The sequence below is a fragment of the Canis lupus genome, chromosome 11 (assembly GCF_011100685.1).
Source record: "Canis lupus familiaris isolate Mischka breed German Shepherd chromosome 11, alternate assembly UU_Cfam_GSD_1.0, whole genome shotgun sequence".
NCBI lineage: Eukaryota > Metazoa > Chordata > Mammalia > Carnivora > Canidae > Canis > Canis lupus.
Genome location: NC_049232.1, coordinates 35371877 through 35394014, shown reverse-complemented (window position 1 = coordinate 35394014; position 22138 = coordinate 35371877). Strand labels below are relative to the sequence as shown.

General features: G+C 39.9%; 1 protein-coding gene across 11 annotated transcripts in view; it reads left to right on the top strand.

Moving 5' to 3' along the window:
* Window positions 1-22138, top strand: part of FREM1 (FRAS1 related extracellular matrix 1) — a 164745-nt gene that overhangs the window by 2646 nt on the left and 139961 nt on the right. The window contains exon 1 of one of the 11 annotated variants that reach the window (XM_038552421.1): window positions 4627-4822. The exons of the other annotated variants lie outside the window; for them this stretch is intronic. The gene's annotated coding sequence lies outside the window, so the exon portion shown is untranslated. Of the gene's footprint in view, window positions 1-4626; window positions 4823-22138 lie in introns of those variants that run through there. 11 annotated transcript variants of the gene reach the window in all.

The following is a 22138-nucleotide window of genomic DNA, read 5'->3' as shown; positions in this document are numbered from 1 at the left end:
CTCTCTCAGGGATTCTCAACACTTAGTGTGCTTAGGAACCTCTTGGGTGCTTGCTGAAAGTCAGGTGCCCAGGCCACACCCCCCAGAGGATTTTAGGCCTGGGGAGGGGCCGAGAGTATACCCAGGTGATTCCAAAGGAGATGAGATCTACATTTGGAAAAGCACTGCTCTGCGTTGTCCTTGGCAATTAAATTCTTGTCACATACTTGGTTAATATCATAATAAACTTGAATTTCAGCTGATGTTGAACATAAGTTATATGGAACATGGCTTTGCATGCTTGGCTGATACACCAGGGCTTTTAAGCAGCATTCCCACCAACTTCATCTTTGTTTCCTTGCTCTTCTTTCCATCTTTGCCTTTCCATTCCCGTGAGTGAGGAGGAGTTGGGCAAAGCTGCTTGCATGCCATGTCTTCCCCTCCCCCGTGTGTTGGGATGACCTGACCCCATATGGCCAAGCAGTGTTTGTCTTAGAAACTTTCAACCCACGGCTGTTCTCTTTATCAGCCTCCCAGGGATACTCAGCTTCTGGGGATGGGCTAGGCTGAAGGGGGCTGAGCTAAGCTGAATTATTTCTTGGGACTGTTCAGGAGGAGCCTAATTCCAAGAAACTGAGTTTCAATTAGACCAACCCATGGGATTGGGAGAAACAGGAAGTGATTCCTCCATTATGCTGAGGTCCTCGTTTGACAACATACCAAAGTAAGAACTCAGCCTCCCTCCTCATCTCCAATGACATTATATGCCGTTGTATATTTGTAGGGAAAAGAAAATAGGTGTGGTCATCAGTGTCCCTTCCTTTTTTCCCCTCTCCTCACCCCAAATGTTTGCAAGTGCCCACTATGTGCCAGGCTCCATGCTACTTTTGGAGGACTGCAGAAAGATCTGTGTGTTTGCGCACAGAGCCCTGGTCCTCAGGGTGTTTCAAGTCTTAACTGTTGCTGACCAGTCTTGGATGAGCCAGCTAATCTCTCTAAACTTCACTTCCTCTGTCAAGAAACTCCGTTGAGTTAAATGAATTTGAGTATCTTTCCAGCTCTGAAATTCTGACATTGGTGGACACGGCTGGTTTAGTCTTCTAAACACAGATAAGGGGGAATGGGAGCTTTTTAGCATTTGCTTTGAAAACAGGCCCAAAGACTTGGCTTATTGCTCTTCTGAAAATTTTTCAAAAATATCTTTTAACTTTTCTTTCTCTCATAAGAAACTGAGACCACCGGTAGAGTGAGTTAGGCAAATCCTACCTTTGCAGAGCACACAGTCATTCCTCACAACGGGGTCCTGTAACTCTCCAGAAAGGCTGTCTCTGTGGGCCAGGTTACATAGGACAGCAGCCTCTTATCTTGTCTGAATCTGGTGTCGCTAGTGCTTTGGAGAGCTGGGTGGTCTGAACAGGGCTTGACGGCTTCCATACTTGCACAGCTTGCAACCTGACCCTTTCATTCAAGTGATTTAATAGCTATTGTGCTACCAGGTGAGAGACTCAAACGGGGACCTTTGAGGGTCTGGGGAAAAAAAAATAAAACAAAAAAACAACTCCCTAATGAAATCCGCATTTTGTCTGTACTATAGTTTCTCTCACTGCCATGACTGCAACATTTCAAAGGGTTCTAAAGCTTGGCCATCCAGATAAGGAAATATAGCTGTGATTTGTGCACTCTTCTGACAAATGTAGCTTCCAGCTGTCTGAAGATATTATGTTTGGGTGGGAAGCTACTCACTAGACGACAGAGTACAGGGATATTGCAAAGTTGGATATTTTTGACAAAAAGCTCTTGGCCTCTTGTTGGTAGGTTTACAGGAAGTGCCAAAAGAGTCTCTGGTTTCACTCTTATCCCTCCCTATTTATGGGTTGCTGATATGATGTCAAAAATAATCCTTTTATGCATCATGCAGAGGCTTCTAAGATTGTATGTCACTCTTCACTCTCAGTTTTATCCTGGAAACTTTCATATCTGGCTTCTTTAGAGCTATCTCCGTGCAGAGAACACTGGAGGACCCACTGAGCTCCGCATCCTTCCATCGGTGTTCCACATCCCTGGGATCCTATCTCTGCATTCTGCCAAGTGTTATCAGCTGCTCAGGACTTACAAATGCTCCCTAAATTCTTCGTACAATAAATGAGCCAGGACTTGATCTCATGAAGTTGTACTCCATGCCATGGGATTTTCATTCCAGGGTCTGCATTTCCTGTTGGTTTAAAAATTCTTCATTTTGTAAATGCTAAGTCCAAACCATTGTGAAGTTGGGAGAATTTCAGAAAGGATTGAAATTCCTAGAAGTGAATTCATCCAAATGTTTAAACGTTGTTGGGTATTTCCTATCAAATCTCTTTCGTAGCCCAGATTTGTTTTTCCCATTAAAATGATTCTCCTCCTTGGAAAGGCAACATGGCAGCACACAACAGTAACACTTGGATTCTGTTTTATGTAAATCTTCCTTTTTGTTGTAACGTGGTGGGATAATTCTATTTCATTCAATAAGCCTTAGTGATTATTTTGAAACCCAAAAAGTAGTATTAAATGGAGAACTAAAATGTTAAATTGGAGTGGTGTAATAGAAAAAAAAGAAAAAGAAGAAGACTCTTTGAATAAATTTCAGCTGGGTTCCAGTCCTGGGCTGCAATATTCTTTGGTTCTGTAATGCTGGCTGAGTTACTTACTAAGTTTCCTCTGAGTAAAGTGAAGATATGGACACTTAGCAGATGCTCATGAGAGCTAAAGGATATTTGGAAAGCACCTAGCATGGTCCATGATATATGACGAGTGCTCAATGAGTATTTCTTCTCTGGAAGAGCGCTAACACAGGTGTGAAGGCTGGCAAGGATCACACATGTGGCAAGCCCCTCAATTTATAGGTGAAAAGAGAAGAGAAATGGGAAATTAAGCTTTCTTCCAGATTTCATTGACGAAACAGACTAGATGTCAGCCCACCACTTCTCTGGCCTTGGTCCCACTGATTCCTTCTCCCAGATGGAACAGACTCAACAAGCTTTCGACTCTCAAAGCAATTAGTACAGAGAGCAAGGGCCAATGTTAAAACCATTCTGTCCTCATTTCTTCCTGACCCTCCAGAATGGAAGACTTTTATAGCTATTTCAGATAAATACATCAGGAAAGAAATCATTTTATTTTTTTTTGGCTGGGAGGATTTTGCTCCTTTGTAGCCAGGGGCCCAACTTCTGGGGGAAATGTTTGTTTGAGAATTTGAAACTCTGGGCTCTCCCCGTGGGCAGCCTGTGAACTATCACCAGACGAAACGACAGGCATTCAAACATGCAGTGCTCCCCCTGCTTTGCCCCCTGGTCTTTTTTTGTCTTCCACTAATTTTTTTCTTATAGGTCCAGTGTTTGCACTGTGATAAGTAAGTCACTCAACTAATATTTACTAAGCTTCTCTGTGCCAGAGCTGATGACCAGGGCAGGAGAGACTTGAGTGAGCAAAACAATCATAGTTATTATCTTCAAGAAGCTTACAGACTATGGTAAAAGGCAGACTTTTAATAAAATGACTACAAATAAACAATTAAAATGCCACTTGTGGTAAGGGTATCGCAGGATTCTATGCAAGCAGATAACACTGGTCTGGGAGGTTAAGACCTGAAGGATGCATAGAATTTGGCCAGGGGAACGAGAGTTTGGTAGAAATAGGGGAAGGGCATTCATGGCAGATGGAATAGCCGTGTATGTGTAAAACATATAAAGGCTCAGAGTGGGCAGGGTAGTGAGTTTAAGAAGGAAGAGCTGTGTGAGTAGCTTGTCAGGGGCAAGGAGGAGAATCCTGTGAGAAGAGACTGGAGAGATGGGCAGAGGACAATCACGCAGGGAAATGTAGTGTCACAGTTAAAGGAGACCTCAGAAAGCACCTAATCCACACTCTCTCCCTTCCTCTGTCTATATCTCAGCCCGTGCCATTATTGGACAACTCTAAAGGAAAATTCCTCCTAAAAGTAGAGTGCAGGGCACCTGGGTGGTGTGGTTGGTTGAGGGTCTGACTCTTGGTTTCAGCTCATGTGATCTCAGGGTCATGAGATCGAGCCTTGTGTGGGGCTCCACAGTCAACGCAGAGTTGGTTTGAGATTCTCTCCCTCTTCCCCTGCCCCTCTCATTCATGCTCTTGTTTTTTTTCTCAGGTAAGTAAATAAATCTTAAAAAAAAAAAAAAAAAGTAGGGTACAATTCCACCTATCCAAGGTTCTGCACCCTGGACCCAGAGAGTAAAGTTATTCCTTTTTCAAATAGTTCGAAGACAGACTCTTTTTTTTCATAAATTACTGCCAAAGTAGGTCTATTCTTTCCCATTCACATGCAGTTGATTTTTTGGGAATGTAGTCTTACATTCCCAAACGTGAACTTACTAGCTTCAGTCCATTATTCCAGCCTCCGATTGTTGAGACCAACAACAATCGGTCTTGATTGTGTTCCCAGTGATAACAGTTACACTTTTGAATTTGTGCTGTTTGTTCATTGGATAAGCTTGTCTTCTCTATATTGGTTTAGGAATTTGGAAAATGATTTAGCCAGAGGAGGCCAAAAATGGAGCTATGGGCACCACTCAAGATGTTTCTTTTAAGAGAAAGGATGTCTCTAACCTCTTTTTTCCTTTTTTCTTTTTAGAGGGAAAACTAGACACATCTCTATAACCCAGACTCACAGAAATATTCAAGTTTAAATGAGAAGAGTTCAAAGATGTCAGTGTGTGAAGGCATAGTTCAACTGTATTTGCTGCTTTCATTTACTGAGACGTGTTGAGCATATATCACATGCAATAGATGCTTTGTTCTCCTGCCTTCAAAACACTTAGATGAATAGCTACTCCATCAGGTAGGATGTGATAAATGCCCCGTGATGGATTTAAATAAAATTCGATTCTTCTGAAAAGCAGGAAAGAAATATTTCCAAATGGAATGATCATATCTTAGGACATCTTGAAGGAAGTATTTCATGAGGCCTTAATACATAAGGATTTTATTTTATTTTATTTTATTTTATTATTTTTTATTTATTTATTTTTAAGATTTTATTTATTTATTCATGAGACACACAGAGAGAGAGGCAGAGACATAGGCAGAGAGAGAAACAGGATCCTGTGGGGAGCCTAATGTGGAACGTGATCCCAGGACCTCAGGATCATGACCTGAGCCAAAGGCAGATGCTCAACCACTGAGCCACCCAGGTGCCCCAATACATAAAGATTTTAATAAGGATGGAAGCAAAGACATTCCAGGCAAGGAGCAGACATGAACAGGGACATAGAGATGGGAAGGGTCCAGCAGGTCATTGTGAATGTGTAACTGGAGGCTATGGGAGAGGGTAGGACTGTGGTTTGGGAACGCATAAGTCTACAGGTGTTAGCCAAAGGCTGTGAGAGCGGAGGTGAGAAGCCAGCGGAGCTCGAAGTTTTAAGAAATGCTACATTTTTAGCAGTGCAGTGTGACCCAAAGGAGATAAAAACAAAGAGGGAAGAAATAGAATGGAGAGCAAATAAAAGAGAAAAAGGCAGTGGTTAGGTAGAAAGAGAACCGGGAGTATATTGAGGTATAGAACCCAGGAAAGAAGCAATTACCCAGAAAGTGGGTAGAGGGCACTGTTAGGTGCTCAAGATCAGAGAGGATTGTTGGAGAAAATTTCAAGTTGATATATCAATTAGCAGGTCACTGGCAGCCTTTGAGATAGCTATTTCAGTAGACTTGTGGTGGCAATCAAAATCAAGTGGTCTTAGGGAATGCAAAGTGGTGAGGGGTGAGTAGAGACTGGGATGTAGGCTAGTTGGTCAAGATGAGGCCTATGGTGGGAAAGGAGAAAAGAAGATGTTTGATGAGTAGTAGGAGTAATAGTAGTGGTAGTGGTAGTGATGGTAGTAGCAGTGATCAGAACACTAACATTTATTGAACACCCACTGAGTTCTAATGTCTACATACGTATTTCTGCATTTGATTCTCACAACACAACCATAGGTTGGTGTTTCAGTCCTTTTTTTTTTTTACTGCTAAGACAACTGAGACTAAGAGAACTTAATTTGGCCAAGATGATGTCACCGGTAGGCAGCAGGACCAGCATCCAAATCTAAGGTCACCACGTCCTCAAGACTCACTGGTGTGGCTGCTCTTCTGTTTCAGGCTTGCCTTCTCCTATGGGGAGGGCCACTGGCTGCCGATTAAAGCCCATTTATCAAAGGGATAACAACAATAAAAACAAACAAGGATGGCGACGCACCTGAAGAATTGATTTCTACCAAGTATAGAATACATTTCTGGCTCATTTCTAAAATACAATATAACCTTTTTAATGTAAAGTCATTGAGTGTAGGACATGTTTATGGTTGGGGTGACTTGGTGCACCAGCAGTTCATTGTAAATTCCAGACACAAGGGCCTTTTCTCTTCCTTTCCTCTCCGGTTACTCTTCTTTCTTTCTTCTCCTTTTCTTTCAATATTTGCCTCCTCTTAAGAAAATCAGACTCCTGCTACCCACCTGTCACAGCTTGTTACTTTGATCTCTTTCTTCACTGTGGCCTCTGCTCAGGCCCATTGGCTTTCACATAGTAGATCTGCAGGAAACATCACAGCATTTTATAAGAATAATTTTGCTCGGGGATCCCTGGGTGGCTCAGTGATTTAGCGCCTGTCTTTGGCCCAGGGCGCAATCCTGGAGTCCCGGGATTGGGTCCTGTGTCGGGCTCCCTGCGCGGAGCCTGCTTCTCCCTCTGCCTGTGTCTCTGCCTCTCTCTCTCTATGTCTATCATGAATAAATAAATAAAATCTTAAAAAAAGAATAATTTTGCTCGAATATTGGAGAATAGTTGATGCCTTAAGCCCTTTGCATTCTTGGAACAATTAAAAATAACCACTGCTGGAGTTCCTGATTGGTGATTAAGAGGTCACTGGAGGTGACTTTTCAGTGCAAAAGGAACAGCAGTTGAGTGGCTATTGGACTATATTAAGTAGCTACCCAAAGACTTTCACACTGGTTTTTGTATCCTCTTCATATCTTGTTTACCATATGTATGAATTTCCTAGGGCTGCCATAACACTGGACTACAGATTTGGTGGCTTAAACAACAGAAATTTATTTTCTCACAATTCTAAAAGCTAGAAGTTTAAGAACCAGGTGTCAATAGGGTTGATCCTCCTGAGACATCTCTCCTTGGCTTGTAGAATTGATTTCTTCTCCCAGTGTCTTCACATGGTCTTCCTTCTGTCCCCATCTGTGTCTTAATTTTTTCTTTTTATAAGGACACTAATTATATTGGATTAAGAGCCACCCTAATGGCCTCATTTTAGCTTAATTACCTTGTTAAAGACTATCTCTAAATATAGTCACATTCTAGGTACTAGGGGTTAGGACTTCAATATATGTATTTGGGGAGAACAAAATTCAGCCCATAAATAATACCATGCTACCATGTCAAGGCCTCTACCTGGTATTAGTTAGCTGATCTTCCAAATTCTGAGGACATTATTACTCAGAAGGAAATAAAATAAAACCTGTGGACTTATAAATTCACATTTAGAAATCCATTTGAGTGGCTCAGTTGGTTAAGCATCTGCCTTCAGCTCTGGTCATGATTCCAGGGTCTTGGGATCAAGCTCCACATTGGGCTGTCTACTCAGGGGGGAGCCTGCTTCTCCCTCTCCCTCTGCTGCTCCCCCTGCTTGTGCACTCTCTTGCTTGCTCTCTCTCAAAAAATAAATAAAATCTTAAAAAAAGATTTGTAATACACTCTGGATTTAGAGCTTGGCTTCAGGATAAGGTGACAAGGAAACTTACTCAGGCAGGACTAGCTTTGCACTTTTAAAAATTCTTGATGAAACCCATTTTATTTTTCTCATTTGGCTACAAAACCTGCACAATGCCAGTTCAACTCTTCAGGCTAGGAGAGAGCAATGTGCTCTGTGTACTATTTTGCATTGTAGATGCTATGAGGCCTCCTACATTGATTGTTGCTGGATTGCTGTATTGGAAACTCCTGGCCTTTATTTACTCTCTGATACAGAGACATTTCCTTGTCTGTAACTTTGTCAGTTGCTTTGGTGCTAGGATCCTTGTAGTTCATGGACGTCACAGGCTATGAGATGCATTGGTAGGAAGGCTCAGGTCCTCATCTATTGTTTCCCCCACTGAAGTGTTTGCATTAAGAATGGCAAATGATGGGGTGCCTCTTCTGGCTCAGTTAGTTAAGCATCCAACTCTCGATTTCGACCCAGGTCATGATCTCAGGGTTGTGAGATCGAGCCTTGCATTGGGCTCCATGCTGAGCGTGGAGCCTGTCTTAAGATCGTCTCTTTCTCTCTCCCTCTGCCCCTCATTCCCTCCCCTCTCTAAAAAAATACGGCAAATGATGACAACCTCTTAAGCTAATAGAGATATTTTCCGAGATCATATTGGTGTTGCACAGCAGGCTTGCTGTCAAGAACAGCCTGGGGCTTGCACGCGTCATGTCTGAATAGTTAGTTCTGTGGCCAGAGAGATCCGACACCAGAACTTTAAGGTCTAAGACCTAGACTTTTCAGACTTTTAAGATTAAGACTAAGGACTTTAAGACAATGACATGGCAAGGAGCACATGTGCCCATAATGTGAGGGCAGCTGAATTTGTTAATTAACAACAATGACAACAAACACAATCTCTACAGTAACCTTGTGAAATCAGTGTTATGGATCCTGATTGTACAGATAATGAAAACAAGTCTGAGAAGGTATAAGTAACATATTTATTTTAAGGTTGAGGTTCTTTTGCACCTTCAAAGGATTCAAAAAGTGAATGGCTTAGTCAAAGTACTTAACCCTTAGTTCAAAGGCTTAATTGAGGTCTGCCTACAAAGAGATGTGTGAACTGAAGAACATGACATAAATGTCATGCATTACTATCTGACTTTCTCTTTATATAAGAAGAAAAAAACCAGTTATTTCCTTCAAAAAACTGATCCTTGTGTTTGTTTTTTTTTTTAATTGAGTAGAAAAAGACAAATTGTATATCCAAGCAGAAGACTGGAGGTAGTGAGATGGGCTCCAGTGGACAAGATTGAAAGTCACGATTGTGGTAACAAATGTTATAAGAGGCATGAAATAATGGCCACTGTTCTATTGAGGAACTGACAAGAAAGAAACTGATACATTAGGAACACAAAAGGGAATTAGACTTTGGGATCACGCGAGAGATTTTTAATTTACAGACCAGAAGATCTGAATGTTTGTGCTTTGCAGCAGATGATTAAGCTGACAGCCTCAAATCCCTTTCTAATCTGATCAATAATGACTTTGTAAGTAATGATTTTAGGGAGACCTATTACTTCCTGCCTAAACCCAAAAGATTATTTCCATCACGGTATGATATATCATACTATAAAAAAAAACATGGAAAAATATTAGCCTTGTGGGCAATAAAATTTGTGGTTGCAATACATGTATTTAACTGTGTCTTTAAAGAGTCACAGCGAGGGAAAAGTTGGAATGCAATGGAAACTAGTGCTAGCATAAAATTTTACTGGCTAAACTTTATGTTAATTTCTTTTATTTTAGACTGTTTCCTTTCTAACGAGTTTGCTAATTTGGGAAGCCACTGCCTCATGTCTGTACTTGTCACACATGTGACTAGCTTCCTAGGAATGGCCTCCCAGCTAGGCTGTCAGGGAGTTTCCTTCATTTCCTCTCTGTCTGGGGCCATCCTGTCTCCCTCTCCTCTTCCACTTTGCTCCCCAGTCACCTTCAAGCTGGATCTGGCTTTCAGCCTCTTCCTGGTACTGGTCTAGGTGGCACCCCAGCCCTACACCCACCACTTCATCACACCCTGATAATTTTCAGACATGCCAAAAAACCTGCCTTCAGTGTTTGGGCCCTAAAGCCCCTTTTGCCTCTTCTACTTGGAGGAGAAGAAAATAAAGTGCTGTAGTTTATTGCAGAGAACTTTTGATTTCAGATGGCTGGACCGCACCCAGACAAATCAAATCTGAAATTTGAGATGATATGTGAGTGATCTTGATAAGAAGCCAGAAATGGGACCCTGCTGGTTAGGAGTGACATTAAGGCAACTCTTTCACCTTGGTGTATTTCTGGAATATTGTCAACGATGAAGACCATCATCAGCCCTCACAAAGCCTATTTACTTCCTTCCAACAATGAAATAGGGCCGAAGCCATGAGAGTGAAGTCTCTTTCGTAGCCACTACTTTTCCTCAGGCCTCAGGAGACATGGGGTCAGCCCCCACCCTGCATAACTCTGGGGGCGCCTTTTACTTTTTGGTCTGTGAAAACAGCACCCTAGCACCTTGGAGCATGGTTACAACACAAATAGTGCCCTGTAATTTTGGTGTACGAAACTGAAAACACCCCTTAAAGGAGTCTCAGCTCCTTTGGCCAATACTTTAGAGAACAGGTATGTTAGTGTGGTTTCCCCAGAAATATCTTCCACCATGATGAGTTTACATACTGTGCAGTGACATCACAGTGTGTACTGCATTTGTCAGCTAGTCTGGATGCTCTGCCCATGGTAAATATGTTCTCACTTCTAGACAAATGATTTGCAAGCCCACTTAAAAAAAAAAAGTCTATTTGTATCTTGGGGACTCTAAAACAGTGTTTAAACCAAGACCACTTGTGTGCGCCCTATTTGTCTTTCTTTTTAAAGAATTAATTAATTAATTAATTAATTCGTGTATTTATGAGAGAGCAGGAGGAGGGGCAGAGGGAGAGAGAGAGGGAGAGAAGCAGACTCTGTGCTGATGTGCTGAGGGCAGACAACAGGCTTGATCTCCGGATCCTGAGATCATGAAATGAGCCAAAACCAAGAGTCAGACACCTAATTGACTGAGCCACCCAGTTGCACCTATCTCTTTATTAAAACATTTCTCTGACTTGGTGGTGTCTATAATTGTTATGTGATGCCATTCTTATACATTGCTATATTCTTGCACACACATGTACTCAACAATAAGTCATCAAATCAGACATTCAGATACTTTTTATTTGCAGCCTGTAATGTTTATGGAGATTTTGTTTTTAAAGTAGTACTGAAGCATTTTTAATCTCATTGCCTAAGAGCACTCTCCCACCCTCCCACTCACCACAGCCCACCCCAAATTCTGCCAAAGTAAGCAGATTAAGTTTCCACTCATCTTAATGCAATTAAGTTCAGCGGACCACAGAGGCATCAGGGACTCATGCGTGTGCCGGAGAACTAATACTGGAGCTGGGTTAACATATGGGACCTCAGTGTGGGAGTGTCCTGTGGCCCGCAAGCCTTGCTGGCACTTGAGTAGCTGGAGATCCTGAGGAAGAACAGAGCTATACAATGTGGATAAAATCATGCTCAATTCTGAACATCAGGAAGTGCAAGGAGCAAGAAGTCACTGTGGTTTGGCTTGCTCCTTTTTTGTTGCTAATGGCACTATACTGCTCTTAAGAAAAATTTCTAGCTCTGTTGGGTGTGACTGGAGAGTCAGTTCAACATAAATCATGGAACAGGTCAAGGATGGCTCAAATAATAATTTTTTTTAATTTATAAAACTTAGTTTCTGAGCAGATTTTGGTTTACAGAAGAATTGAACAGAGTTCTCACATACACCCCATCTCCCCAGTTTCCCCAGTTACTAACATCTTGTATCAGTATGGTGTACTACCATTGATAAGCCAATTGATGAGTGAGTTATGATTATCTAAAGCTCATGGTTTCATCCAGGTTCATATGTGATGTTGTATATTCTATGAGTTTTGATGACTGTTTAATGACATGTATCCATTACAGTGGTAACTTTTCCAACAAGTTTTAGGAAAAAAAAACTGATTGGCCTGGGCAAAAAGGACTGAGTTTCCTTCAGACAGCCTGCTCTCTGTGTGGGTGCGCATGTGCATGCACCCTGGGGACTTTGGTTGAGTGGTAAGTAATACATTTACATACATTATCACATTTAACTACTTTAATGGCCCTGCAAGGTATCAATTATCGTATAGGAGAGGAGCAGAGGCCAAGGAAGAATAATGACCTTGTTCAAGGAAATAGTGGAACGGGGAGAGAGCTGGTAGATCTGATTTATAGTCTGGCCTCTGTGCCTATTACTGTTGCATTTCTTTTCTCTTGAACTGTGATCCTAGAGCAGAGCATTAAACTCCCCTTGCTTCCTCCTCCTCCTTGTCTTGTACATCCTTTCAAAGTTATTTATAAAAAGCAAATATTTGTGAAACAAACAAATATTTGTTAAATAAAGTGATGTGTAGGTCACAGCTGAACATCAGAATTGTGCTAAGATCCTCAGCAGAGAAGAAAGGAAAGCCTCTCATTAGAGTTCTCATAAGTTTAATTGTTCGTTGGTTTTAAGAATTGCCATTTTTTAAGGGTTCATTTTCTTGTAGTGACACTCATCTCCTTAAAGGGCAGGTACAGGCAGCTAGGTGATGGCAAGAGATGTTCACTTGGCAAATCTTGCTGGGATTGAAGGCTTTGCCCATGTTCTGGAAGGCCTGCTCCCAGGAAAAGTACTCTCAAACAATTGTCTGGGTCTCCTTACTGCCAGGATCCATGTATACCACTTGTAGGTTTTTTTTTTTTTTTTAACTTTACTACAGTACTTGATATTATGATGTGCTTTCCATAATCTGCTTGTATAAGTGAATAAAGCAGCAGGCCAAGCAATTCTTTAACCTTTGGCAAATCACTCAGCCCCTTAAGGCCACTACTTCCTCACCTTGACCTCTATGTGTGTGCTGGAGTGTAGAGCATGGGGTTCAGGAACATGGGCTTTGGAGCCTGTCTGTTGGGATTGGAATGCCAGCTCAATCATTTATTAGTATTTGCCTTGGACAAATTATTTACCTTAGAATCAGAATCCTTAGAATAGAATCCACTCCAAAGGTGGTTGTGAAACAGGGTCAGATGCAAAGTAAATGCATAACACCTGATGATGATAATGCTGGTTTAAGTAAAATTTGGAGGAGAAGCTCCTTTCAACCCTAGAATTCTGTGATTTTCTATGTACTGTGACTTAATCTCAAGCAACATTTCATTTTTTTTTTATCATTTATCACCTGGTTTCTTAAGTCATCAAAAGCATTTCTAATACAACTCAAAACCACTATAAGATACCATTTCACATCAGTGAGAATGGCTAAAATTAACAAGTCAGGAAACAACAAATGTTGACAAGGATGCAGAGAAAGGGGAACCCTTGTACACTGCTGGTGGGAATGCAAGCTGGTGCAGCCACTCTGGAAAACAGTATGGAGGTTCCCCAAAAAGTTAAAATAGAGCTACCTTATGACCCAGCAATTAGACTACTAGATATTTGCCCCAAAGATCAGATGTAATGATCCGAAGGGCACCTGAACCCCAATGTTTATAGCAGCAATATCCACAATAGTCAAACTATGGAAAGAGCCCAAATGTCCATTGACAGATGAATGGATAAAGAAGATGTGGTGTACACGCACACACACACACACACACACACACACACACAGTGGAAGACTATTCAGCCATCAAAAAAGAAATCTTGCCATTTGCAATGACGTGGATGAAACTAGAAGGTATTATGCTAGGTGAAATAAGTCAATCAGAGAAAGACAATTATATAATTTCACTCTTATGTGGAATTTAAGAAACAAAACAGAGCAGCACAGGGGAAGGGAGGGAAAACTAAAGGCAAAATCAGAGAGAGAGACAAACCATCAGAGACTTTAATCATAGGAGACAAACTGAGGCTTGCTGGAGGTGAGGTGGTAGGGGGAAGGTTTACCTGGGTGATAGACATTAAGGAGGGCACATGATGTAATGAGCACTGGTGTTATATACAACTGATGAAACACTGAACTCTACCCTGAAACTAATAATACACTATATGTTAATTAATTGAATTTAAATTAAAAACAGAGTCTATAACTATCCGTAGAAGAAAGAAGACCGAATATTAACAGTATTGTCTCTGCATGTTAGAATTTTGGATAGTTTTTATTTTCTTCTGTTTATTTCTCAGATTTTCTTTTTTTTTTTTAAGATTTTATTTATTTATTCATGAGAATACACCGAGAGGAGAGAGAGAGAGGCAGAGACACAGGCAGAGGGAGGAGCAGGCTCCATGCAGGGAGCCTGACATGGGATTCGATCCCCGGTCTCCAGGATCAGGCCCTGGGCTGTAGGCGGCGCTAAACTGCTGAGCCACCAGGGCTGCCCTATTTCTCAGATTTTCTACAATGAACTTGTACTATTTTAAAAATTGAGAAAATAAATATTATTTTTACAAAACTTCAGGTGTACTATGGGTTTACCTGGTCATTTCCTTATTGTTAGACATTTGGGTTTACCAGTTTGGGGTAATGAGTATCTTTGTTCATAAAGTATTTTCCAAATTCATACTTATTTCCTTAAAAATATTGCCTTTAAAAAAAAGCATTTCCATTTCAGCAGATTTTTTAACAGGACTATTTGTGATGGTTGGCCTCTTTTCTGCACCAGACATCTGTGATTTTGGATTTTATCATTAGCTATGGCATGCAAGTAAGATGGTCTGCGTTATTGTAGCATCGCTCAAGGAGCTATGCTTGGTAGGTTTTGTTTTTTTTTTTTTGTTTTTTTTTCTTAAGATTTATTTATTTGAGAGATGGCAAGAGAGAGCAGCAGGGAAGGGGCAGAGGGAAAGGGAGAGAGAATCTCAGCCAGACTCTACTCTGAGTGTGGAGCCCAACTCGGGGCTTGATCCCACAACCCTGAGATCACAACCTGAGCTGAAATCAAGAGTCAGACCCTTAACCACACTGTACCACCCAGACATCACACTGGGTAGTTTTCTGAATGTTGAGCAATCCTATTCACCATAAAGTAGTTCATCTTGAAAAGTACAAGTTCTTTAAGTGTAAACTGCTGAGTTTGATGAACTCATTAGAGCATTTTGCTCATATGCCATTGTAGCAATATCATTTTGTATTGTAAAGTATTTGATTAGGAATCTCTTGCAGACCTCAATTTCTCAAAGGTAGCGGCTATACCTTAGTGAACTGACACAAGTCAGCTACCTCTCCACTCATTTACACAAAAAACATGTTTCTGACATAACATCTGCTTGTTGGTTCTCTGATTCTTTCTCTTCATCTTCAACCATGCCCCTTTTGCCTTTCTAAATAAATCCTGTTTGTTCTAATCCAGCTCTCTCCCCTTGTAGGAGACCTCCCCTCTGCCCAGTCTGAGTCAAATGTCACCCTCCTATTTACTCCTGTAGCACACAATGCATTCCACCATTAGAGCACTACCCACTCTTTTTTAATTCATAGTTTGTATGTCTGTCCTTCTCCATTACACTATAAACTCTCTAAGAGCAAGATTTTTTTTTTTGTCTTTGTAATCCTAGCCCTTATAGCCCTCGTCACAAAGTGGGTATTCTACAACTGCTTATGCCTTACTTAGAAGAACAAGTGAATTTGTCCTATTCAAACAGAGAACCAGGTATTCTAAAAAGGGGATTGTTTCCAGAAGATGAACTTCTGAACATGACTTCCTGTGAATTGAAACAGAATCTCACTTCTGGACAACTTGGTATTTGATAGTGAGTTAGAAGATGCAGAATTGGGGATCCCTGGGTGGCGCAGCAGTTTAGCGCCTGCCTTTGGCCCAGGGCGCGATCCTGGAGACCCGGGATCGAATCCCACTTCGGGCTCCTGGTGCATGGAGCCTGCTTCTCCCTCTGCTTGTGTCTCTGTCTCTCTCTCTCTCTCTCTCTGTGTGACTATCATAAAAAAAAAAAAAAAGAAGAAGATGCAAAATTCACTCAAGAAGAGGAAAACCAATTTTGATAGGGTGACTCTGGGTGGGAAGGTCCTAAGTGTAAGAAGTCTGGGTGTGTACACATGGTTAGTACCAGTTATAGTCAACCAGAGTGAATGTGAATGGTTTTCATTCTGTTTAAGTTATTCAATTAAAACAAGCTGTTGTGAAAGTTTGTCTGATACATCCCTCTGGCTAAAAGCAAAGTGAATGTAAATTATGGCCATTCCTAATCTTCAAGGAAATGCCTTTGATGGTTAAAGAAACTTCAATAGTCATTAAAAACAACTGTAAATCGAGGGCACAAAACCATTATCCTCTCTGCCATCCATTTTCTCTACCTTTGAAGGGAGTTTTAGTGGAAGATCTTTGTAGAGAAAGGCCAGATGTCTGGTTTCCAAAGAGTGGTCTGGAATTTGGATTTCTGATGTAGACTTCATTAAGTATGATTTTATCAGGTGTGACCAGAAATTTTGAGATACCGTGTTGCCATTCTATATTTCAGTCATTTTTAACTCTTTAACCTAGTGTTTCTTGAGTGATGTTTCAAAGAACCTGGGTTTTGTATGGGGGTGGGGCGGGTTTTCTGTTCATTTGCAAACTTCAGGCTGAAAGTTTTTCTTTACTCAGGACTTCTTAGAGCCTCTGATATGCTCATATCGCATTGTGAACCTTAAATAAAAAACTTCAGCATTCTGTGCTTCAGATAGATTTGGATATAGAAGACATTTATTTTTGTGTGAAAAACTTTTAACTTCCCCCAAATGTGTATTTTAATAAACACAATTTGCAAAATGTGGCCTCTGCTGGTTGGATAGGCATTGAACTGTTGAAAAATCTGAGAATGGTAACCTTCTAATGAATTTGTGTGGTGGTCAAAGATCCATCTTTGCAACCTTGGTCTTGACAGAATAGCCTGAGGGAAGGCTTTCTCTCCTTAGTTTTGGGAGTCTGTCAGGACTTGCTGAATTCAGGGAAGAAAGAGTACTGAAAGGGATGTTTCTGGACCAAGCATCTGTGATTTAAGCGAGCTGCATGGATAGTGGACATTGCTGTGGTCTGGATGTTATGAGAACTAAGTTTCCAAACCAGGCTTGGTCTCCAGATACCTATGTAATCTTTATGTTGAGAAACAGATTAAAGGAGACAATTTAGGTGACACAAACAAACTTTATTTAACACTTTATGAAGTGGACGGTCTCAGAGAACTGCAGAATGGGGGCAGAAGGCAAGAAGTTTTTATAGGATAAAGAATAAAGAACAAGGAAGAAACAATTAGAGAATATCTGACTGGGTGGGGCCACACCGCCAACCTTGTTTGGAGTGAGAAGTCTCAGAGTTGGCTTGGTGTTTGGGGATTGGAAGATTGAATAGACTGTGTGTCTGGTCAAGCAGAGCATTTACAGGGATATGAAAATTATCTAAATTTTGGTTTGCTGATGTGGTATGCTAGGTAGGATTGCCTAGATATGTATTTCATCTTGTGCCTAGAAATGTATTTCAGCATTGGTAAAGTCATTTAACTGCCACAGGACTTTCTTCTGTAAAATGAAGGGGCTTCTAGAAGAGAAAGTACAAATGATTGTTGCAAAAACCTAAATCTCAAGTAAGCAAAGGAATGCAAGTTAAAATAGTGACAGGATACAACATTTCACTTGGGAAGTGAGTAAAGATTAAAGGGATGATGTGGAATGTGGGCAAGACTAGTAAGGATGTCCAATTAGCACCATCTTTCTAGAAAGCATGCATATCAGGGAGCCTCAAAATAAATTGATACTCTTTGATCCTGTAGTTCCACAGCTAGAAAACTATGAAAAGGAAAGAAATAGGAAAATCAACTAATGTATAGCTAAGGGGTTTTCATCACAATCCACTGATATGGTAAGTGCTTCAACATAACAATAGAATGATGGTAGAAATCATAGTATATTCATGTCTTGGATAGAATGCACAAATGAAAAGTAAGATCACAAGGAATATTTAATAATATGGAGGATGCTTAAACTAGAATGTTACGTTAATAGGAAAGGATGGTCCATGCTCTTTTTATAGTATGATTTTAATTAACTTTAAAAATTGTATATACATACACATAAGGATGTTTTCTTTGGGTTTTAGGAAAGTGTATTTTTTCCCCTTTCTTTATGTTTCTTTATTTTTATCCTTTAGCATGTATTTCTTTTATATGCATAATGAACATGTATTTCTTCAATATATATAAAGGGGTTTATTTTCATAAAAGCAAATAAATTGATGAAAAAAATGAAGGATATGGGCTATTTGATTTCTAAAGTTTCTCCCAAACCATACATTCTGTGATTTAGATTGCATTTTAGAAAAAAATTGCAGAGTGGAGGAAACACAGTGTTATAAACAGAATCAACACATATTTTATTGATTTAATAGACTGGAATTTTGAGGAGGCCAGTTTGCCTTGAGGCCTTTAAATTGTGCTGCTAGTGTGATGAGTTGGAACGCTATGAGATTCAAGATTTGCTTAGTTGGGGCATCTGCATTAATTATCTCCTCTTAAAGTAACAGCCACTTCTTTGAGAGAGCATTGCCTTCAGTGAAACTTTAACTAGGCAAGAGTCATTAGTTGCTGTCGGGAACTCTAAAGAAAATCTCTAAGGGTAAACAGGCTTCAAGAAAATGACCCCGGGGGATTGGGTAGTGAAGCCATTGCAAGGAGTCTAAGATTTTTGTGGTGATGTGAAGCAGTATAATGTAGCGTGGTTAAGTGCCTGGGTCCTGGAGTCAGACAAAACTAAGTTGCAGTAACAAGGACACAGACTCTGGAGTCAAGCTGATGACCTGATGACTGCGGGCAAGTTACTTACCATCTTTGCATCTCATTTTCCAAACCTGTAAAATCACCATCTACCTCCTAAAACTGTTGCAGAAATTAAACAAAGATAATATATTTGAAGTACTTTAAATGATGCCTGCCCCTCAGTAAGCAGTTAGTAAATGTTAATTCTAATTAGGATTATTTTGTCATTTCAGAACAATAGTAGAAAATGCTTTGTAGGGTTTGTTGTGAGAAATAAATGAAAACATACACATAAAAATAGAGCCTAGTGCCTGTTTATAGCAGGTAATCAAAAAATGAAGAAAGGAAGACACAAATTATTTGTTAAAGAAAAAACAATCTTAGAAGTCACAAGCTATTTCTTCTGCATGATTCTATTCTCCCTATTTGAGAGAAATCTCTGGAAATCCTGAGTTGGGCAAGATTGCAGAAGATTTTCATTCTTGGCGGGCGGGGGGGAGGAGGTCATTGAACAGTTGAAGCTCCATAAGAGGTTATGAGTTTCTCAAAGAGAAGAACCATTTTTATGACTGTGTCTTCCCAGTGCTTCTTTTTGTAGTCTATATGGTTCAACTGTTCTCTGTTGGAGAGAATAGAATGAGACAGCCAGCGTACAGGAGAAAAAAGCCCTTTGCTGGGACTCCAAGACCCACTTCCCCCAGGCTCTGCTGCTTCTGGCTATGACCTCGGGGAGGTCTTAGAATGTTGATTCCCTTTTGCCTAAAACAAGGAGCAACTAGACTTCTCTGTCCCTCTCTCAGAGGTGCTAAGGTCAGAGGGTTTTGCATCTGAAGTCTTTGGTAAAGTCTAAGTCTTAATTTCCTCAACTAGAACAAAGAAGAGAACCACTTGGTCTGAGTGTGGATAGCTAGTCCTTTTCAAGATACAGTTGCCCTGATTGTCAGCTAATTGCTCCTTAGTGAATCAGTTTATGTCATATATGGTTTGGAGTCAATTCAGTTGTCCCATGGATAATTCTAACTACAAGTTTATGCTTTAAATTTTTACATTTGATTTATAGGAATTACTTGGAAACTTGGTTTGGGTGAAAATAATGATGATTTTAAAAATCCATCAAAAATTCTACGATAGTATTATAAGATTCTAATGTGAAGGAGAAGTTAGAAAACTCTTACTGGCTTTCTTCGTCGTTCTAGGCAAAATCTCTCTATGTTTGGGTGGGTGGGAATGGGTTGATTCTGAGTTGGTCATTTTTAATTTAAATCCACTTTATTAAAAAAAATAAAAAAATAAAAAAATAAATAAATCCACTTTATTTTCACCCCCCATTTTCAGATTTGAGTATTTATATTTAAATTGAAGTATAATTAACATCCGCATTGTATTAGTGTCATCTGTACAAAATGATTCAACGTTTCTGTGCATTACTCAGTGCTCATCACAATAAGTGTACTCTTAATCCTCTTTACCTCTTTTATCCATTCCTCCACCGATCTTCCATCTGGCAACCACCAGTTTGTTCTTTATATTTAAGAGCCTACTTTTTTGTTTATCTTTTTTTATTTGGTCCATTTGTTTTGTTTTTTAAATTCCACATAGGAGTGAAATCAAATTGTATTTGTCTTTCCTTGACTTATTTCACTTACCATAACTGTCTAACACCATCCATGTTGTTGCAAATGGCAAGATCTCATTCTTTTTTATAGCTAGTAATGTTCCATTTTTTAAATTTTTAAAAAATTTTTAAAAAAATTAAAAAAATTTTTTCTTTTTCTTTTTTATTTATTTTATTTTATTTTTTATTTTTTGTAATGTTCCATTGTAGTTATATACATCTTTATCCATTCATCATCTATCAATGGGCCCTTGGATTGCTTCCATATTTTGGCTACTGTAAATAATGCTGCAGTAAACATATGGGTGCACATATCATAGGGTCAGTTCTTTCAGGTTTATTTTCATTTTTAAAGACTTGAGGGTACTTGTAAAACAGAGAAGATAAAAGGTTCCAGTGTTTATATCATCTTCCCTTGATTGGTAACAATGATCTGGATCACAGGAGAAGAGTATCAGGCTACATATGTGAGTCCTGCACACAGCAAAGCAAGCCAGCAAAGAGCTATGATAGATTATTGTGCTGGCACAAGAGGGGGAAGGTACATTCCTTGCATTGCATAGCTACCACTGCAGCATTTTAGAAAAGAATAGTAGTAAATACGATTCTTATCAGGGTACATCATTACCATTGATCATTGAAAATTTCTATTGCAGAGAGAGCCTGGGAGTACAGCTAGGGTCCATTCTTTTATTGATGTGTACAGAATATCCTAGATAAGTGACAGGAGGATCATGTTTTTATTAACATAAAGAATACATGCTCCTAAGGTTAAGCCAAATATGTAATTATGAAGTAAATACTAGCTCATATTCCTTAACCCCCTTTGCACCAGGAAATGTTACTAAATTACTTTCTTCTGTTCAGGAAATTTACCAAGAAAGAAAAGTTGATTAGAGAAACATTTTTGAAATTTATGAGGAAAAACTCAAAGCAGAGTGGTTTACCACTGTTCAGAACATCTTTTCACTCATTTTTATTGCCTTGTATAGATATTACTTAGGATACCGAATTTCCACAAGAAGGAAAAAGGCAATGGCAAGAACGTGTTCTGTAAGAACAGAACTGCCTCTGTGGCTGTGACATGAGGATTTTGAAATGCCGAGAAGTAGCTGAACCACAGGCAAGCAGAGACAGGATTTGTTTCTATTACAAGGTCAGATTAAATCTACAGTGGCTAAAAGTCAGTTTATAAGCTTCCTTGAAGAATTTAGTCACCTTTATGCTTGCACATCTGAGTGCTCCAGCTGATTCTGCCGACCCTGGGGGATGCCCACATGAGCAATCTGAGTGAGCTGTGAGCAGATGGATTCTGAGGATCTGACTGGGCTCTATGCTGGGGACCAGGCAACAGACTTCTCAAGATGAGCTATAACAGGGTATTGTCAAGTAAATGTTGGTTACCTCTAGACATCATAATTTTGTATCAGAGAGGACAGTTACTACCATTTAATTTAAGGGGGATAGATAAAAGACCCATCATCATCTATGAAATTTTATGTGATTCAAAGCCTCAATTTCCTTGGCTATTCTGTGGTTTTTGTTTGTTTGTTCAGTCTTTTCTTCTCCACTTGTTCATCCAAATCCTTCTCTTTCTCCCTTCCTTTGCTGCCTTCTTCAAGTGAAAAATCAGAGCAATATTTTCCATGGAATGTCCACATACCTGGTATTCCTCAACACCAAGAGAAAAATACAAGAGCAAAATCTGAATGTAAATAGAACACAAATACAACGTACTCTTTTTAATCTTCACTGAGCTTAATTTTGCAGACTTCACCTAGGCCTCACTGACTAAAGGTTGTTTGGTTTTGAGTTTAGAAATTGTTGCTCCTGGACCCTTCTTTTCCTTCCAGTTGTATTGCTTCAAGTTGTTTCTGAAATACTGAAATTCAGTTTTTACTACTACGGCCTGTCTTAAGATTATGAGGAAGAAAGAGTAAATGAGAATAGAAATTGAACACACTCTGACTTGTACTGAACCTGATTCTGCCACCGTCACCAAGACCCAAG